The sequence below is a fragment of the Canis lupus genome, chromosome 11, assembly GCF_011100685.1.
Source record: "Canis lupus familiaris isolate Mischka breed German Shepherd chromosome 11, alternate assembly UU_Cfam_GSD_1.0, whole genome shotgun sequence".
Lineage (NCBI taxonomy): Eukaryota > Metazoa > Chordata > Mammalia > Carnivora > Canidae > Canis > Canis lupus.
This window is the reverse complement of record NC_049232.1, coordinates 47,839,760-47,860,972: the sequence shown is the minus strand read 5'-3', so window position 1 is coordinate 47,860,972 and position 21,213 is coordinate 47,839,760.

Below are 21,213 nucleotides of genomic sequence, written 5' to 3'. Positions count from 1 at the left end.
GCTATTTGGGTCTTTTGTGGTTCCACACAGATTTTAGAATAATTTGTTCTAGGTCTGTGAAAAATGCTGCTGGTGTTTTGATGGGGATTGCATTAAATCTGTAGATTACTTTGGTATTATAGATATTTTAACAATATTTGTTCTTCCAATCCATGAGCGTGGAATATCCTTCCATTCTTTGTGTTCTCTTCAATTTCTTTTATTAATTTTTATAGTTTACAGAGTATAGGTCTTTCACCTCTTTGGTTTATTCCTTGGTGTTTTATTATTTTTGGTGCCATTTTAAATGAGATTGCTTCTTAATTTCTCTTTCTGTTTCTTCATTATGAATATATAGAAATGCAACAGATTTCTGTACATTGATTTTGTATCCTGCACTTTACTGGATTTATCAATTCTAGCAGGTTTTTGAAGGAGTCTTTCAGGTCTTCTATATATAGTATCATGTCATCTGCGAAGAGGGAGAGTTTGACTTCTTCTTTGCCGATTTGAATGCCTTTTATTTATTTTTGTTGTCTGATTGCTGTGGTTAGGACTTCTAGTAGTATGTTAAAAAACAGTGGTGAGAGTGGACATCCATGTCTTCTTCCTACTCTTAGGGAGAAAGCTCTCAAATTTTTACCATTGAATATGATATTAGTTATAGGTTTTTCATATATGGCCTTCTTTATGTTGAAGTATGTTTCCTTTCGACCTACTTTGTTGAGGGTTTTAATCATGAATGGATGTTGTACTTTATCAAATGCTTTTTCTGTGTCTATCAAAATGATCACATGGTTCTTATACTTTCTCTTATTGATATGATATATCACACTGATATTTTGTGAATATTGAGTGACTCTTGCATCCCAAGAATTAATCCCACTGATCATGGTAAATTTTTTTTAAATGTATTATTGGATTTGTTTTGCTAGTATTTTGTTGAGGATTATTGCATCTTTTTTCATCAGGGGTATTGGCCTGTAGGTCTCTTTTCAGTGGGATCTTTGGTTTTGGAATCAAGGTAATGCTGGCTTTGTAGAATGAGTTTGGAAATTTTCCTTCCATTTCTATATTTTGGGAATAATTTGAAAAATATAGGTATTAATTCTTCTTTAAATGTTTGGTAGAATTCTCCAGGGAAGCCACCTGGCCCTGGACTCTTTTTGGGGAGATTTTTGATTGCTGATTCAATTTCTTTGCTGGATATCAGTCTGTTCAAGTTTTTTCTTTCTTCCTGCTTTCAGTTTTGGTGGCTTATGTGTTTTTAGGAATTTATCCATTTTCTTCAGATTGCCAGATTTGTTGGCATATAATTTTTCATAATAATCTCTTATACTTGTTTATATTTCTGTGGTGTTGGTTGTGATCTCTCCTGTCTCATTTGTGATTTTATTCCTTTGGGTCCTTTCTTTTTTTCTTTTTGATAAGTCTGGCTAGGGGTTTATCAATTTTATTAATTTTGTAAAGATGCAGCTCCTGGTTTCATTGATGTATTCTACTGAATTTTGTTTGTCTCTATGTCATTTATTCCCGCTCTGATCTTTATTATTTCCCTTCTTCTGCTGTCGGGCTTCATTTGTTATTCTTTTTCTAGCTCTTTTAAGTGTAAAGTTAGGTTGTGTATTTGAGATTTTTCTTCCTTCCTGAGGTAAGCTTGTATTATTATATACTTCCCCCCTCTGACCACTTTTGCTGCATTTCAGAGGTTTTGAACTGTAGTGTTTTCATTTTAATTTGCTTCCATGAGTTTTTTAAATTTCTTTTTTAATTTTCTGGTTGACCCATTCATTCTTTAGTAGGATGTTCTTCAACCTCCATGTTTTTGTGGTCTTTCCACAAAAGATGATGACTTCTTGTGGATGACTTCAAGTTTCATAGCTTTGTGTTTGGAAAATATGCATGGTATGATCTCAATCTTTTTGTACTTGTTGATGCTTGATTTGTGACTCAGTATGTGATTTATTCTGGAGAATGTCCCATGTGCACTTGAAAAGAATATGTATTCTGCTGCTTTAGGTTGAAACGTTCTGAATATATCCATTGGGTCCAGTGTGTCATTCAAAGTTATTGTTTCCTTGTTGATTTTCTGCTTTGATGATATGTCCATTGATATAAGTGGGGTGTTAAAGTGCCCTGCTTTGTATTATTATTATTGTATTGTATTATCGTCAATGAGTTCCTTTATGTTCATTATGAATTCTTTTATAGATTTGGTTGCTCCCAAGTTGGGGGCATGAATATTTACAATTGTTAGATCCTCTTGTTGGATAGATCCCTTTATTATGATATAGTGCTCTTCATCTCTTGTTACAGTCTGGTTTAAAATCAAGTTTGTCTTGATTACAAGGCAAGTATGGCTATTCCAACTTTCTTTTGATGTCCACTAGCATGGTAGATGGTTCTCCATCCTCACTTTCCATCTGCAGGTGTCTTTAAGTCTGAAAAGTCTCTCTTGTAGGCAGCATATAGATAGCTCTTATTTTTTATATCCATTCCATCATGTTATATATTTTTATTGAAGCATTTAGTCCATTTATATTCAAAGTAATTATCAATAGGTATGTATTTATTGCCGTTTTGTTTTTAGCTTTGTAGTGTTTTTGTGTTCCTCTCTATCCTTCCCTTCTTTCTTTCTTTCTTTCTTTTTTTTTTTTTGCTCTCTTCTCTCATGATAAGATGGCTTTCTTTAGTGATATTCTTAGATTCCTTTCTCTTTATTTTTTTTTTTTTTTGCATATCTATCAATGATTTTTTTACTGTGGTTATCAATCAGTAACATCTTCTGCATAGAGCAGTCTATACTAAGTTGATGGTCATTTAAGTTTGAATCCATTCATTATTTCTCTCCTCCCCACATCTTAAGTATATGGTGCTATAGTTTATATCCTTTTATTTTGTGAGTCCTTTGACTGATCTTTATATGCATACTTTTTTACTGCTTTTGTATTTCCTACTTTTCTTTTAAAAAAAAAAAAAAGATTTATTTATTTATTTTGAGAGAGAGAAAACCAGAGTGTGCACATGATCCGGGGAGCGGTAGAGGGAAAGAATCTTTTTTTTTTCTTTAAGAATTTATTTATTTATTCATGAGAGACACCCAGAGAGAGAGAGAGAGAGAGAGAGAATGAGAAGAAGGCTCTACATAGGGAACCCGATGTGGGATTCGATCCTGGAACTCAAGGATCACAACCTGGGCCGAAGGCAGGCGCTAAACTGCTAAGCCACCCAGGGATCCCTGAGAATCTTTCAAGCAGACTCCCCACTGAACAAGGAGTCCAGTGTGGGGCTTGATATCACAATCCATGAGATCATGACCTGAGCTAAACCCAAGAGTCAAATGCTTAATTGACTAAACCTTGTAGACCTCCTGTATTTCCTACTTGTCTTATTCTTACTTGTGATCTTTCCTTTTTACTCAGAGTCCCCTTTAACATTTCTTGTGGGGCTGGTTTAGTGGTCATGAATTATTTTAACTTTTGTTTGTCTGGAAAACTCTTTATCTCTCCCTCTATTCTGAATGCCAGCCTTGATGGATAGAACATTCTTGGGTGCAGATTTTTCCCTCTCATCACTTTGAATGTGTCATGACATTCCCTTCTGGCCTGCAAAGTTTCAACTGAAACACACTTGATAGCCTATGGAGTTTCCCTTGTATATAACTGCTTTCTTTTCTCTTGCTGCCTTTAAAATTCTCCCTTTATCAATACTCTTGCCATCTTATTTTCTGTGCCTTTATGTGGAGCTCCTTGGGTTGATATTGTTGGGGGATCTCTGGTCTCGATTTCTGGGACATTTTCAGCTTTGGGAAGTTTTCAGCTAGTATTGTTTCAAATAAATTTTCTGTGCCTTCTTCTTTCTCTTCTCCTTCTGGGATCCCTATATTGTGAATGTCATTATACTTGATGGTGTAGCTAAATTCCCTAATCTCATTTTGCATAATTTTTTCCCTTTATTACTCAACTTGAATACTTTCCATTACTCTGTCCACCAGTTTGCTGATTCATTTTTCTGCTTCATCATCTAGTCTACTATATATGCCATCTAGTGTATTTTTAAATTCATTTATTGTGTTATTCAACTCTAATTGGTTCTTTTTTTAATCTCATTGTTAAGGGTCTCACTGATGTCTTCCACTCTTTTTTCAAGTTTAATGAGTGTCTATGATCATTACTTTATATTCTCCGTCAGGCATATTACTTATCTCTATTTTGCTTAGGACTCTTGCTGTGATTTTGGCCTATTCTTTCAGTTGGGATATATCTCTCTGTCTCCTCATTTTGTCTAACTCTGTGTCTGTTTCTGTGTTAGGAAGGACAGCTATGTCTCCTGCACTTGAATGTAGCAGTCTTATGAAAGAGGGATCCTTTGGTGCCCTGCAGGGCGGTGTCCTCTGTTCACCAGGACCTGGAGCTTTAGGGGTGATATGTGTGCTCTGTTGTTGTAGCTGAGCCTCTTATTCCTTCAGTCCAGTCACCTGCAGTGGCTTACTTTGCTTGTTATGGGCAGTGTTTGGTTCCTCTGGTATTAGTGGGTCAGTTTGGGAACCCCTTTGGCTTGAGTTGAATCAGAGCACATGTTTATCTGAGATGCAGTAGCACAAAACTGGAGGGTACTTTCCCTGTGTTTTCTCCTGAGAAGCTTTCATTGGTGGGTGGGGCCTACAGCTAGACCAATTGTCTGCTTCCAGGCCCCTGTGTAGTTATCTTTCCCACTCTTAGAGTCGGGACTCATTTTGAGTGGTGTTGGCCATTGCAAAGGCTGCTTGCTCACTGCCAGGCCTGTGACACCACTCTGTATAAGCTCTGGCCAAGAAGGTATTAGAGAAGGTAGATCTACCAAAGCACAGTGCAGGGAGCAGTCATACAGGGTGGGAGCACTAAGAAGCTTTACATGTCCCTGTCTTCTGTGGGAAGGGTCCTGCTGTGAGGGACTAGGGCAGCCTGTCCAGAGGGCTTGGAACCTTAGAAGCACTGCATGGTGAGGTAGGGTGGCAGTGTTAGCAAGTTAGGTAGCAAGTCCTGCAGATGGTCATGTGTTTATGCTGGAGGATGTGGGTGGAAAATGGCACTTTCCATTCCTTTTGTTCCTAGAGGAGTTCCCCAGTGATTTTTGTCCCTCCAAGACGTGCTCTGAGATTAATAAATAACTATCCCACCTGTATGCCCTAGGCACTTTTCAGACTGCTGCTTCTATATTGTGTCTCTGAGCTGTTAATTGTGCTATCTTTACGAGGAAGGAACTCGGTTTTCTCTTGGCCTCCCAGCTCTCAGATTGAGCCTGATTTTTAAAAATTCCAGGTTTTAACTCCTACTGGTTGTAAGAACTCATGAAATTTAGCCCCTCGGTTTTCAAAGCCAACTGTTATAGGTATTTGTCTTCCCCGTGTGGGTTCTTCAGTGTGATAGTCTGTTTCTCTTCCCTCCCTGAATCTGTAGCATCCCTCCTTCCTGCAGAGAGTCCCATGAGTCCCTTTAGTTCCCAACTGCATCTCCACCCTTCTTACCCTCTTCATTGTGGCCCCTCCTCTACATTTAGTTGTGGAGTTTACTCTGCCAGTCTTTGGGCTGTTTTCTGGGTTGTTTACATTGATGTGAGTGTTACTTACTTGTATTCATGGGACAAAGTGAGCTTAGGGTCCTCCTACTCTGCCATCTTCCCTGGAAGTTTGGAAGATTTTCTGTTGAAATGTTCCCCTTCAATTTTTGCACTTAACTTTTTCCTTTTTATAGGCTTTCTGGGCACTGCTAGCAGACTCCCAGTCCAGAGTGAGGTGTTCTATCAGTAGCTGAAACCTTCTGTCTCATAGTAATGTTGTTGCTATTCTGGCCCTAGTTATTCAAACAAGGGATGACTTGCACCCTAGTTCCATCTGCAATGATTTCTCCTCAACCACAAGTACATTGATTTATATCAGCTATAGTCTCAGGCAGCAGTCCCCATTTATTTTTAGCCTCCTTAATTCAAATAGTCTTGATCCAGACTTCTGCCACTTACAGGTTTTTCAATATCTGCTACTGATGTACTGTGCCGCTCCATCCCCAGGTTACTTCTGTGCATTTAGAATCCTTGGAAAACTTTTTTTTTTTAAATTAAGATTGTACTGTTTTTAGCATTATATTTACAGTATTATAATTTGTTTGAATACTTATATTAGAATTATCATTACTTAGTTGTGTGGGAGGAGAATTTCCCAGGGCTGAGTTTATATCCTTAACTTGATCAAAAGCCTTCAGTGAGTTTTCCAAAACTGGTAAGAAATACTCAGAAACAGTAAATCGTTTTGCTTTGTATTGTATTTCTTTATAGATGAATAACAGTTCTTCCGACTAGCTTCTGTGCAATTTCTCTGCACCAGTTAGAGCCTTCTTGTCTATATGGCAGGTGTAGTGGCTCAAACTACTCTTGTATAAATGTCTATAATTAATAATGTGAGCTTGGCATACAATGTCTATCGGTTTTCTCACCTTTAAGTCAGATTGTATATGGAGAAAATGTGGATCTACCTTGCCTTCTTCTTTTCTTAAATTTTTTTTTTGTTTTAAAGCAATGATAGAGCAACAGAGAGTTTTATTGAAATACAGTTATCTGCCTTCTTTGTAAATGAAGTACTGGATTTTCTTGCAGTTTTTTTGTTGCTATCTCCCACATACCCTCTTAAATATTTGATATACATTTGTACATAAAGTTAATTTGATTCAGAACATATATGCTTTTAAATTCTAACTTATTCAATTAAGCTTTTCTTTAAATGACCAACATTGTTTTTCAGTGATGCTAACTAAAATTAGCAAAAGCTATGAAATATTTACTATATAACAATGTTATTTCTGTACTGATACATGCAGAGTTAAACTTTATTCTCATACACACACATGCAAGCACACACACACACACACAGGATGTTTTTGGAATTTACACAGGTAAACCTGTATGATGGCATAATGTTTTTCAAAATGGGAATTACTATCTTGAAGAAGACCTAGACAGTGAGAACACCACCACCTTCCGGTGCAGGATCCTTTGTCTCCTGTCTATCCTGGTTATGGATCATTTCCTTAATATTGCTTGTCCTATATCTTACCATATTTTTTCTCTACCATTAGTTTCTCTAAATTCTTTTTATTATTAAGTTAGTTACTCAATAATTATTAAGTTAGTTACTCTCTTCATTGTACATTTCTCTTCTCCATCTCTTTGCAAAACAGGCCACATAACTAAAATATCATTTATTTATTCATTCATTAGAAAACACTGTCAGTCCTGTCATTAATAGCTATCGTGTCAGTAAGTCCCACAGAGCTAGGGACCCAGAATTGGGAACAAATCATGAATATCAGCAATAGCCCTTATGTGGGAACGTTAGCACAGGGTCAAAAAAGAAAGAAAAGAAAGAGAAAAAGAAAAGTTTCCTATTAAAGAATTTCAACATCAAAAATAACAAAATCTGAGTCTTTTCAGAACGTATATGATATCAAAATTCCATTTGTGTTTTGAGCATTTTTGCTTAGTTACAAACATTCGCTAGTTACACAAGGTGTGTTTTAGTAGTTGTTATTGTTCATTTTATTTCTAAAGGGTCTCTATCTCTTCCTTCATTGTATTTTCTGCCAATACTATGTAAGAATGGAAAAAAATGGAAAAGAAGCTAAAAGGAAAAGGTATACCAGAGAGAAAGGCAGAGTGATGTTTATTTTTTATTTTATTTTATTTATTTTATTTTTATATTTTTATTTATTTTTTATTGGTGTTCAATTTACTAACATACAGAATAAACCCCAGTGCCTGTCACCCATTCACTCCCACCCCCCGCCCTCCTCCCCTTCTACCACCCCTAGTTCGTTTCCCAGAGTTAGCAGTCTTTACGTTCTGTCTCCCTTTCTGATATTTCCCACACATTTCTTCTCCCTTCCCTTATATTCCCTTTCACTATTATTTATATTCCCCAAATGAATGAGAACATATAATGTTTGTCCTTCTCCGACTGACTTACTTCACTCAGCATAATACCCTCCAGTTCCATCCACGTTGAAGCAAATGGTGGGTATTTGTCATTTCTAATAGCTGAGTAATATTCCATTGTATACATAAACCACATCTTCTTTATCCATTCATCTTTCGTTGGACACCGAGGCTCCTTCCACAGTTTGGCTATCGTGGCCATTGCTGCTATAAACATCGGGGTGCAGGTGTCCCGGCGTTTCATTGCATTTGTATCTTTGGGGTAAATCCCCAACAGTGCAATTGCAGGGTCGTAGGACATATATTTTTAACTGTTTGAGGAACCTCCACACAGTTTTCCAGAGTGGCTGCACCAGTTCACATTCCCACAAACAGTGTAAGAGGGTTCCCTTTTCTCCGCATCCTCTCCAACATTTGTTGTTTCCTGTCTTGTTAATTTGCCCCATTCTCGCTGGTGTGAGGTGGTATCTCATTGTGGTTTTGATTTGTATTTCCCTGATGGCAAGTGATGCAGAGCATTTTCTCATATGCATGTTGGCCATGTCTATGTCTTCCTCTGTGAGATTTCTGTTCATGTCTTTTGCCCATTTCATGATTGGATTGTTTGTTTCTTTGGTGTTGAGTTTAATAAGTTCTTTATAGATCTTGGAAACTAGCCCATTATCTGATATGTCATTTGCAAATATCTTCTCCCATTCTGTAGGTTGTCTTTGAGTTTTGTTGACTGTATCCTTTGCTGTGCAAAAGCTTCTTATCTTGAAGTCCCAATAGTTCATTTTTGCTTTTGTTTCTTTTGCCTTCTTGGATGTATCTTGCAAGAAGTTACTATGGCCGAGTTCAAAAAGGGTGTTGCCTGTGTTCTTCTCTAGGATTTTGATGGAATCTGGTCTCACATTTAGATCTTTCATCCATTTTGAGTTTATCTTTGTGTATGGTGAAAGAGACTGGTCTAGTTTCATTCTTCTGCATGTGGATGTCCAATTTTCCCAGCACCATTTATTGAAGAGACTGTCTTTCTTCCAATGGATAGTCTTTCCTCCTTTATCGAATATTAGTTGCCCATAAAGTTCAGGGTCCACTTCTGGATTCTCTATTCTGTTCCATTGATCTATGTGTCTGTTTTTGTGCCAGTACCACACTGTCTTGATGACCACAGCTTTGTAGTACAACCTGAAATCTGGCATTGTGATGCCCCCAGATATGGTTTTCTTTTTTAAAATTCCCCTGGCTATTCGGGGTCTTTTCTGATTCCACACAAATCTTAAAATAATTTGTTCTAACTCTCTGAAGAAAGTCCATGGTATTTTGATAGGGATTGCATTGAACGTGTATATTGCCCTGGGTAACATTGACATTTTCACAATATTAATTCTGCCAATCCATGAGCATGGAATATTTTTCCATCTCTTTGTGTCTTCCTCAATTTCTTTCAGAAGTGTTCTATAGTTTTGAGGGTATAGATCCTTTACATCTTTGGTTAGGTTTATTCCTAGGTATCTTATGCTTTTGGGTGCAATTGTAAATGGGATTGACTCCTTAATTTCTCTTTCTTCAGTCTCATTGTTAGTGTATAGAAATGCCACTGATTTCTGGGCATTGATTTTGTATCCTGCCACGCTACCGAATTGTTGTATGAGTTCTAGCAATCTTGGGGTGGAGACTTTTGGGTTTTCTATGTAGAGTATCATGATTGCTGAGGCTAGGACTTCCAGTACTATGTTGAACAGCAGTGGTGAGAGTGGACATCCCTGTCTTGTTCCTGATCTTAGGGGAAAGGCTCCCAGTGCTTCCCCATTGAGAATGATATTTGCTGTGGGCTTTTCATAGATGGCTTTTAAGATGTCGAGGAATGTTCCCTCTATCCCTACACTCTGAAGAGTTTTGATCAGGAATGGATGCTGTATTTTGTCAAATGCTTTCTCTGCATCTAATGAGAGGATCATATGGTTCTTGGTTTTTCTCTTGCTGATATGATGAATCACATTGATTGTTTTACTGGTGTTGAACCAGCCTTGTGTCCCAGGGATAAATCCTATTTGGTCATGGTGAATAATTTTCTTAATGTACTGTTGGATCCTATTGGCCAGTATCTTGTTGAGAATTTTTGCATCCATGTTCATCAGGGATATTGGTCTGTAATTCTCCTTTTTGGTGGGGTCTTTGTCTGGTTTTGGAATTAAGGTGATGCTGGCCTCATAGAACGAATTTGGAAGTACTGCATCTCTTTCTATCTTTCCAAACAGCTTTAGGAGAATAGGTATGGCTTCTTCTTTAAACGTTTGATAAAATTCCCCTGGGAAGCCATCTGGCCCTGGACTCTTGTGTCTTGGGAGGTTTTTGATGACTGCTTCAATTTCCTCCCTGGTTATTGGCCTGTTCAGGTTTTCTATTTCTTCCTGTTCCAGTTTTGGTAGTTTGTGGCTTTCCAGGAATGCGTCCATTTCTTCCAGATTGTCTAATTTATTGGCGTATAGCTGTTCATAATATGTTTTTAAAATTGTTTGTATTTCCTTGGTGTTGGTAGTGATCTCTCCTTTCTCATTCATGATTTTATTAATTTGAGTCTTCTCTCTCTTCTTTTTAATAAGGCTGGCTAATGGTTTATCTATCTTATTAATTCTTTCAAAGAACCAACTCCTGGTTCTGTTGATCTGTTCCACAGTTCTTCTGGTCTCGATTTCGTTGAGTTCTGCTCGAATCTTTATTAACTCCCTTCTTCTCTTGGGTGTAGGATCTATTTGCTGTTTTCTCTCTAGCTCCTTTATGTGTAAGGTTAGCTTTTGTATTTGAGTTCTTTCCAGTTTTTGAATGGATGCTTGTATTGCGATGTATTTCCCCCTTAGGACTGCTTTTGCTGCATCCCAAAGATTTTGGAAGGTTGTATCTTCATTCTCATTAGTTTCCATGAATCTTTTTAATTCTTCCTTAATTTCCTGGCTGACCCTTTCATCTTTTAGCAGGATGGTCCTTAACCTCCACGTGTTTGAGGTCCTTCCAAACTTCTTGTTGTGATTTAGTTCTAATTTCAAGGCATTATGGTCTGAGAATATGCAGGGGACGATCCCAATCTTTTGGTATCGGTTCAGACCCGATTTTTGACCCAGTATGTGGTCTATTCTGGAGAAAGTTCCATGTGTACTTGAGAAGAATGTGTATTCAGTTGAGTTTGGATGTAAAGTTCTGCAGATATCTGTGAAATCCATCTGGTCCAGTGTATCATTTAAAGCTCTCGTTTCTTTGGAGATGTTGTGCTTAGAAGACCTATCGAGTATAGAAAGAACTAGATTGAAGTCACCAAGTATAAGTGTATTATTATCTAAGTATTTCTTCACTTTGGTTAATAATTGATTTATATATTTGGCAGCTCCCACATTCGGGGCATATATATTGAGGATTGTTAAGTCCTCTTGTTGAATAGATCCTTTAAGTATGATATAGTGTCCCTCTTCATCTCTCACTACAGTCTTCAGGGTAAATTTTAGTTTATCTGATATAAGGATGGCTACCCCTGCTTTCTTTTGAGGACCATTCGAATGGTAAATGGTTCTCCAACCTTTTATTTTCAGGCTGTAGGTGTTCTTCTGTCTAAAATGAGTCTCTTGTAGACAGCAAATAGATGGGTCCTGCTTTTTAATCCAGTCTGAAACCCTGCGCCTTTGATGGGGTCATTAAGCCCGTTCACATTCAGAGTTACTATTGAGAGATATGAATTCAGTGTCATCATGATAACTATTCAGTCCTTGTTTTTGTGGAATGTTCCACTGAACTTCTTCTTAAAGGGGAATTTTAAGAGTCCCCCTTAAAATTTCTTGCAGAGCTGGTTTGGAGGTCACATATTCTTTTAGTTGCTGCCTGTCTTGGAAGCTCTTTATCTCTCCTTCTATTTTGAATGAGAGCCTTGCTGGATAAAGTATTCTTGGTTGCATGTTCTTCTCATGGAGGACCCTGAATATATCCTGCCAGCCCTTTCTGGCCTGCCAGGTCTCTGTGGAGAGGTCTGCTGTTACCCTAATACTCCTCCCCATAAAAGTCAGGGATTTCTTGTCTCTTGCTGCTTTAAGGATCTTCTCCTTATCTTTGGAATTTGCAAGCTTCACTATTAAATGTCGAGGTGTTGAACGGTTTTTATTGATTTTAGGGGGGGATCTCTATTTCCTGGATCTGAATGCCTGTTTCCCTTCCCAGATTAGGAAAGTTTTCAGCTAGAATTTGTTCAAATACATATTCTGGCCCTCTGTCCCTTTCGGTGCCCTCGGGAACCCCAATTAAACGTAGGTTTTTCTTTCTCAGGCTGTCGTTTATTTCCCTTAATCTATCTTCATGGTCTTTTAATTGTTTGTCTCTTTTTTCCTCAGTTTCCCTCTTTGCTATCAACTTGTCTTCTATGTCACTCACTCGTTCTTCCACCTCGTTAACCCTCGTCGTTAGGACTTCTAGTTTGGATTGCATCTCATTCAATTGATTTTTAATTTCTGCCTGATTGGATCTAAATTCTGCAGTCACGTGTCTGTTGAGTCCTTTATGCGCTTTTCTAGAGCCACCAGTAGCTGTATAATAGTGCTTCTGAATTGGCTTTCTGACATTGAATTGTAATCCAGATTTTGTAACTCTGTGGGAGAGAGGACTGTTTCCGATTCTTTCTTTTGAGGTGAGGTTTTCCTTCTAGTCATTTTGCTCAGTGTAGAGTGGCCAAATCAAGTTGTATTGGGAAAAGGAGAAAAAGAGAGAGAAAGAAGGAAAGAAAAGAGAAAGAGAAAAAAAAGGAAGAAAAAAAACGAAAAAAAAGAAGAAAAAGAGAAAGAAAGAAAAAATGGGGGATGGGGGAAGGAAACAAATCAAAAAGCAAAACAAAACAACAAAAAAAAAGAACCACCGGGGAGTATCTTCTGATTCTGTGTACTTTAAGTCCCTTGGCTTCTCCTGGAAGTTGTCCGTCTAGCTGGTGTTCTGGGGGAGGGGCCTGTTGTGCTGATTTTCAGGTGTGAGCATTTGGGGGAGCTGCTGTGCCCCTGCCTGGTGCAGGGCTCAGTGGGGGTTGTTTACCCCGTGAGGCCGCAGGAGGAACAGCCCTAGTGGCGGGGGCAGCTCTGGAACCTGGATTCAGCCCCTGCAGGAACTCCGGAGCTCTCGGTCTGCAGGGCCTGGAGGCTCCGGGGCGGGGCCGCTGATCTGCTCAGCTCGGGGCAGGAGCGTCCTTGCTGTCCTGGGCCCTCCCGGCCTCTGCCTGTCCCGGGGGAGGCGGGATCCTGGGCTGTGTCCGGGCGCCCAGTGCTCCGGGGCCTGCGCTGTTGGATTCGCGCTCCCGCCCCGCAGCCGCCTCTGCGGAGCCTCTTCCTCCGCCCGAGCCCCTCCGAGCTGCTCCCGCCCCGCAGCCCCCTCCGCGGAGCCTCTTCCTCTGCCCGAGCCCCCCCGAGCTGCTCCCGCCCCGCAGCCCCCTCCGCGGAGCCTCTTCCTCCGCCCGAGCCCCCCGAGCTGCTCCCGCCCCGCAGCCCCCTCCGCGGAGCCGCCCCCGAGCCCCTCCGAGCTGCTCCGGGTCCCGCCGAGCGCTGCAGCCCTTAGGGAGCTCGGCGCACTCTCCGGGGCGCAGGTGTCTGTTAGTGTCCCCGGGAGCCCGAGGGCATCCCCGCCCTCCTGGGTCCTGCTCCACCTCCCTGGAGCCCCTTTCCGCCCGGGAAGGTCGGTGCAGCTCCTGCTCCTCCGGGACGGGGCTCTCCTGTCCTGGGGACACTCGCCCCGGCCTCAGCCCGGCTCCTCGCGGGGCCCGTCCCCCTTGGAGGCCTTTGTTTCTTTACTTCTTTTCCCCCGTCTTCCTACCTTGAGAGAAGCGCGAACTCTTCTCACTGGAGCATTCCAGGTGTTCTCTCTTTAATTCTCAGGCCGAATTCATAGATTTTCAGGATAATTTGAAGGTTTTCTAGGTAATTTGGTGGAGACAGGTGATTTGGGGACCCTACTCTTCCGCCATCTCGCCCCTCTCCCCTGTTTATTTTTTAAAGGAAGAAGTTAGAAGTTAGCCACAATGCAAACGTGGCTAATAATAGATACTGTCATACATTGTTATTAGACTTACAAATATTTAGAGACTATTCTAGAAGTATAGAAATAAAACTTTAAAGTGATACACAATTACTCAAAAGCACATTTGAGAATATGCTTCAAAAGTTGCTTTTATAAAAATTATCTTAAATATAAAGCATCTCCTAAATTTCTAATATACGTGAAATATTTTTTCTTTCTCTTTTTCTTTCTTTCTTTCTTCTCTTTCTTTTTTTTTTTTTTTTTTTTTTTTTTTGTTCCTGCAGGTTTTATTTTCCATTGCATTAACAAAGAAAGACTTTGGATAAAAACATTACCTTCCAAAGAAAGAAATTGGAAATAGTTATCACAAATAACAGATGCTGTTTTCCTTATACGTAATACGTAAATTGTTAAATGTTTTGTTAATGCATGGATAAAGCTTTTGTGGTTGTATTTATTTGTTTATTGTTTACTTATTTATTTCTCTTCTGGTTGGCTTCTGTGTTTTGTTTGAACTCATCTGAAATTTTTGGCTTCAGAATTTGTGCAAAGATAGTGTTTCTACCATTAATTTATTTATAACAATAGGCTTTAAAAATTTTTTTGAAAATAATACGGCCTTGAAAAAATATATATACTTACAGATTTTTGTAACAGCCTTGGAATTTATAGAACACATACACTCATGAGATTAAAAACCTCATAAGATCGACCCAGTTCTCAAGGAACATAAAAAGTCGCGTAAGACAGGCTAGATGCATTTATGTGGGACATAGTTGTTACAGCTGTGCACGTCTCAGCAATATCCTCTTTGCTGAGGTAGAAAAATACCAGAGGCCAGCATACCTCATATCAATACCCACTGATAACATTTTGTACTTGAAAGAAGCCAGAATTAAAAATAAATAAATAAATAACGCAAGGGGGAAGAGAACAGACCCTCAAGGCAGAAAGTAATTCTACTTTCATCTTCACCCTAAACTAACAATATTTTGCAGTACATAGACATTTTCTTTAATTTTTATTAGCTATTCATTTTGATTGATACACTAAACCAAAATGGATAACTAAATAATAAAGTATCCAGTTTTTCTGTCTGTAGAGACTATCAGAATCTTTGCTTTCCAAAACCACAACCCTCTAAAGCTACCTTTGCCAATCCATCTCTGTGGGTGGCCGCTTGCAAAAAGGGTGTTTTTTTTTTTTTTTTAAGATTTTATTTATTTATTCATGAGAGACACAGAGAGAGAGAGAGAGAAGAAAGAGAGGCAGAGACACAGGCAGAGAGAGAAGCAAGCTCCATGCAGGAAGCCTGATGCAGGACTTGATCCGGGACTCCAGGATCACGCCCTGGGCCAAAGGTGGCACTAAACCGGTGAGCCACCCAGGCTGCCCCAAAAAGGGTGTTATCTAGCAACCACACACAAGAAATGGAAAAGGGCAGGGGAGGAAAAGATAAGAGAAATAGCTTCCCTATCAAAGGACCATCCCTTCACCCTGATAATGAGTGTTTTTTCTTGAAATTTCTTGACCACAATATTCCTTATCCCCCCCCTCCCCCACAGGTGTGGGAACTCAGAACTTCAAGAGTTTTAACTGTTTTTTTTTTTTTTTTCCCCTCTCTCTCTTCTTTAAAATTGCTAGTCATGGATGTAGGAAATCATTCTAATTCCAAGCCTGATAAACTTTAATGGACTTTGAATTATTTTATATAATACCATTATATGAAAAAAGCCTTCAATAGGAGTGTTCCAAATATGTTCTCAAAGATATGAGTCTTTCTATAGGAATATTAGAAGAATTGGTCTCTGACTTCATAGAGCAGGATCCCTGATGTGCTCCCGAAATGGAATGAAAAGAAGACGAGGCAGAAGAATACGATCAAAACATAGAAGAGAGTTCAGTTCATATAATCTTGGGAAGTTTCAGCAAAGTGTGCTTTTTATTTATGGTGAGTTATATCCAGGAATAGAAAAAGCTTGGGACCTGCTGTTATTCCAGGAATGTATTTGGGCAGGACTCACCAGAGGTGGAACTGGATGGGGATGACCATCCTCTCCCACCTTGGGTTAGATGAATAGAGATCTCCAAAGACCCAAGAAGCAGCAGGTGAACTATGGAGTGATCCATGGTAACAGTGACCCAGGGATAACATGGGTGTAGGGGCCCGTGTTATGAATCTGGAGGAGAAAAGAAGAAGGTCATGTAGGGGAAGAAGATTGTAGCAGCAGATAAGCCTCTCAAATAGTAGCTTTACAAGGGGATCACCAAAGAAGTTTTGTCCTAACTATAAATTGGGACATAGTGTGGGACTTGGAGCCCAAGATTTAACCATACGTTAGCCTCTAGCTTTGCAGAGAATCTAGATTATTAAAGGCTAGTTAGTGAAAGGGAAATGAGATTGGGGACTATAGTTGAAATCTAACGCTAAGTATTAGACATATGGAAATGGTCAAGGGTAAGGAATAAAAATAGGAAATTTGGAACTAGGAAACAGCATGGGTATTAGCAGCTACTTTGTACATACATACATTTGTATGTTCCACTTTTGCTCCATGCCAGAATAATTTCACATGACCTCAACTTTTGGAGAGGCAGAAGTTGCCTTTGATTATGCTTTTGTGAGTCCTGTTTAGCCATGGAAACTGATTGATGCTGGACCTGAAGTAAAGGAACTCAATAGCATTGAGTATAAAGAACTAGTAGTGGCACAGTCAAGAGCTGAGAATCTATCAGGGCTGATAAAGCAAGGATGCTTTCAGGAATGCACTGGCCTCTATGGTATTATTCCTATTTTCTATACTTAGAAATCTGATTCATGTGTTGCAATTAATTCATGTGATGTAACATTTATGAATATGTTAGTTGTATATTGAGCATTAGACTCTCATTTTCTTTATTTTGTAGGTTATGGTTAATATTGTCTTCTGTTTTCAATTAGTTTTCAATTATTTTGTAGGCCCTTGAAATCTTAAAGGACTAGACACTATGCTGACAATGTCTAATGACAGAAAGGCCCTAGACTAAATAATTAGGAATTCACAGCATGTTATCCATGTGAATATTATATTTCCATTTCCTCCTTTGAGGACACCAGTCCTACAATATGAAGTCTATGCGTGTTCAACTCCATTTTCTATAGGTGATGAAATGTCTCACATATTATGTTACTAACTGGATGATATACCTAATTTTCTGAAAAATTTGCCGTGTGTTTTCACACTTTTTTGTGCCTGCACAGACATTTTAATGGGAAGTTGGCAGGGACTTCTATCTTTTAAGAAAGTGTTGCTAGTCCAACAGGCAAAGCTAATAGTGCTTGAGTGGCTCCCAGCTTATAGATTTTTTTATTCCTTCTTCCTTTGACTGTAGAACCCTAGGCTAGAATCTGAGAGAGAGCCAGAGATGTGGGGTAGATTGTAGTTAAAAACCTGATGTTGATATCAACCTGTCTGGATTCAAATCCCAGCTTGGTTTTTTACTAGATATACAACATTGGGGACCTCGGGTATGTTTATGTTCTCTAGGCCTTAGTTTTCATATCTGTAAAACAACATCATTGAGAAGATGTGATAAGTGATAGGCAGAAGTATTTAGAACAACACCTGGCATAAAGTAACACTAGAGGGCTATTATTATTGCTGTCTTTGAAGACCAACAGTATAATTTTATGCAATTGCTTTGAAATCTGTATTCAGCATTTTTATTTTTATTTTTTTTATTTTTTCAGCATTTTTTATTATATCTTGATCATACTTACAGCAACAGAAGCCAAAGATACATACCTCTTTTAGTAAGATTTCAAGTGATACTGATGATTAGAAAAATGAATAAAGGATAAATGCTGTAGTTTATTAGCATGGTTTTAAATTGCTATCATTGGGCGATAAAGCAAGTATAAATCTCATGACTGGTATGGTTGTTTAAATCAAAAACATGTTAATTATCAATCAAGACACCATGTGTTTTCGTTTAAAAATATTGAAAGATGGAAGCCAAATATATAATTGTTAGAGCTTTTGTTGTCAATTTACCAAAACTCACGTCCTGCTCTGATCATGCTTAGATTTACCATTTTTTTTTTTTTAGACTTACAATTGTCATAACAAATGGTGCTTCATAGTCAGAGAGCAAACCAAGTTGCTTTGTTTAAATATTTTTTCTGTGATTTTTGTAGTTTTCATTTATTTGGCATGGTTTATCTTTTTAATTTTTTTATGTCATATTTAATTCATTTTCCTCTTGAGCCTAGACTTTGTGCTTCTAATGGCTCAGGGCCAGAGAGATGAAAAATACAGAATGAGCTCTCTAAGACACTGAAACTACAAGCTTTGATGTACAGTTTTTCAGGTCCAGCAGGTGCTGGCAGAAAAGAAAATAGAATCCTGGCTGTCTCACTATTGATAGAAAACTAAAATCAGTGGCATGGAGAACGAAATCCCAAAGTCTACAGACTTCTACACGTCTCTTATTTATAACAATACATCTACATTAGGCAAAGCCTATCCAATTTTTTATGACTTAATTGGTTCTCTCTGTTTGCATTTATAACACCAATCTACTTTCTGTCTTTCAACATATATCCCAGAGAAAGGAAATAGAAAATAAAACACATTATTCAGTAGGATTTCATTGTGCACAGAGAGTAAAAAGCAGGCATGTATAAATGGAAACACATTTGAAAGCTTTCCCAACTGAAATCTGGCAGGAGGTAAAGCACTTCATTAGGATTTGTAACATCCGTGGCGGACTGCTTCACACAAAGTGCTACATTTGCGAATAAGGCACAAAATTGACTGTCGAGGAGATGTAAGACCATAGCAGATTCCAATCCATTTTATACAGAGTACTCAATGGCAACACTGTACCTCAGCAACTCCAAGATTTAGATCTTAGCAACTGTTGGTAGAGATTGGCCACTGAATCTTCATTTGGTTCCGAAATAAGTCTTCTTGGTAATGACACAGTATAAAGGGCACAGCTATATCCCAGAAGTCAATGGGCTTTCTATTGATAAACTCAGAGAATTACTGGCAAAAAAGTAATCCACGTTTCCCAAATTTTAAATTGGAGACATTGACATATCCTAATGTTATAATGGTCATAATTGTGTCACTTGCCAAAATGTGTAGTTAAAGATAATGTCAAAGTTGCATTTTAGAATTCAGGGTTGGACACAGAAAAAAGCAAAGTGTTGGCTCTTCTGCTCATATTGACTTCCATAATTGACAAGTTTATTAGCATGTAATAAGTACGTTTGCTCGCTGGGTTACAGACACATGACTTACAAGCACCTTTTAAAACATATCTCACTATTCAGTATTTAATTGTCTCTTTAAAACCTCTTCCTCCAAACCACTGTTCTTCCTTCCCACTGACATTGTTTTCTGAGCCAGAGTCAAAACAATCAGGAATGACCCTATTCATAAATACCACTTATGTCATTTAACACTCCTCATGTAAAAACACTATTAATTTAATTTTTTGCAGTGTATGGGTAAAAGAAAGATATGCTCCATGGGGCCTGTTTCCCACCTCATCCCATAAAAAGAAGTATATGACTTGATATGTGTCCTTTTAGACTTGGAATTTAAGAACCCTAGATAGAATTACTGGGCTTACATGTGGTTTGGAACTCACACTCCTCTATAAGAGTCTTGATACTTCTAATTCTCCTTTCTGAAGGGCTTTTTTCTCCATTTTTACCTCAATTTCAACTGTGTTGTCAGAGTATGAGCTCTTCAAGGACAGGAAAGATGCCTGATTCATCTGTAACCCAAAGTGCTATGATGCCTGTAGCATAAATGTGTTGAATTCATTTATGCAAATATTAAAATATAGTCCTTTTTAAGGAAAAGGTATTGCTTATTTGTAATTTGTGTGGAGTTAAAGAATTTAAAAATTTAAATGGCTTGGAATAAATTATTTGAGAAGACCATATTGTACCACTGTTATTTCTAGGTAGTATTTTAGCACAGGCCTGGTTTTAGGTTCTTTCTGTGACTTTGAAACTTTCCTGCGGGTAAGAATCACCTGGGATACTTGTCAGACATACAGATACTATGGAATCATAATATATAACAGAAAAGTTTGGTAACCTTAGATTTAACACACAGGGGCATACTGAATAGTGCTTAAAGAGAAATATTGAGATACAGTGAAAGAAGAAACTGATATGAAACTGCATCTAGGACTTGAGGAAGAAATAAAAGTCATCATGAAAAGCAGTTAGGAGAGGCTCCTGGATTCCTCAGTTGGTTAAGAAGTTAAGCCTCTGAGTCTTGATTTGGGCTGGGGTCATGATCTCAGGGCTGTGGGATCAAGCCCCATGTCAGACTCTGCACTAGGCATGGTGCCTGCTTAAGATTATCTCTCTCCCTCTGCCCCTTCCCATCACATTCTCTCCCTCTCTAAAAAGATGAAAAAGATAAAAAGAAAGAAAGAAAGAAAGAAAGAAAGAAAGAAAGAAAGAAAGAAAGAAAGAAAGAAAGAAAGAGAAAGAAACAAAGAAACAAACCTTGCTGGGAGTTTATGCCTCAAGCAGCACCAATGATCATATTCCTGGGAGTTTTCAATAGAAAGAAAAGCTGACAGAGCTTTGTATCCTTCACTGACTAGGGTTCTAGGTTGACTAGAAGCAGATGGAGTGTCAACCTAAGAAAAGCATATTGATTGAAGTTCCTTTTCCTTTCTGTATCATATGAGTCACTACTAAAATCTAATGCAGAGAAGGTTGAAATGCCAGGAATGGAGAAAGAGGTGAATGGAGAGCTGGAAACTCCAGGTCTTTCAACATCTAGTCCCTGAGAAGAAAATAAGCATAACTTGACCAGGACATGTGGGAATTAGGAAACTTGGCTCTCACCGAGTCTGCCACTCAGGTGTCAGAGTGCTAACTATTGATAAAACTGATCTGATTCAAAATGGTTTTTACCTTTGAGATTTAAAGAAAAACTATACACTCTCTTTTTTATTTTTTCACATTTCTTTACTCAGTGTTTTCTGTCTGTCACATGTAAAGGGAATTATAGAATCGTGAAGAAAACAACAAACTCAGTTATGGAAAGTCATTTATTGGTTATCTATTGCTGCAAAACATAGCAGGTTAAACCAGTGGAGCTTCTGTGGTTCCGAAATCTACACACTATGGAGCTGGGTCCTCTGACTCAGAATTTCACCCAAGGCTGCAATAAGGTGTAAGCAACAGATGTAATCATATAAAGGCTCAACTGGGGTAGGATTTGCATCCAAGTC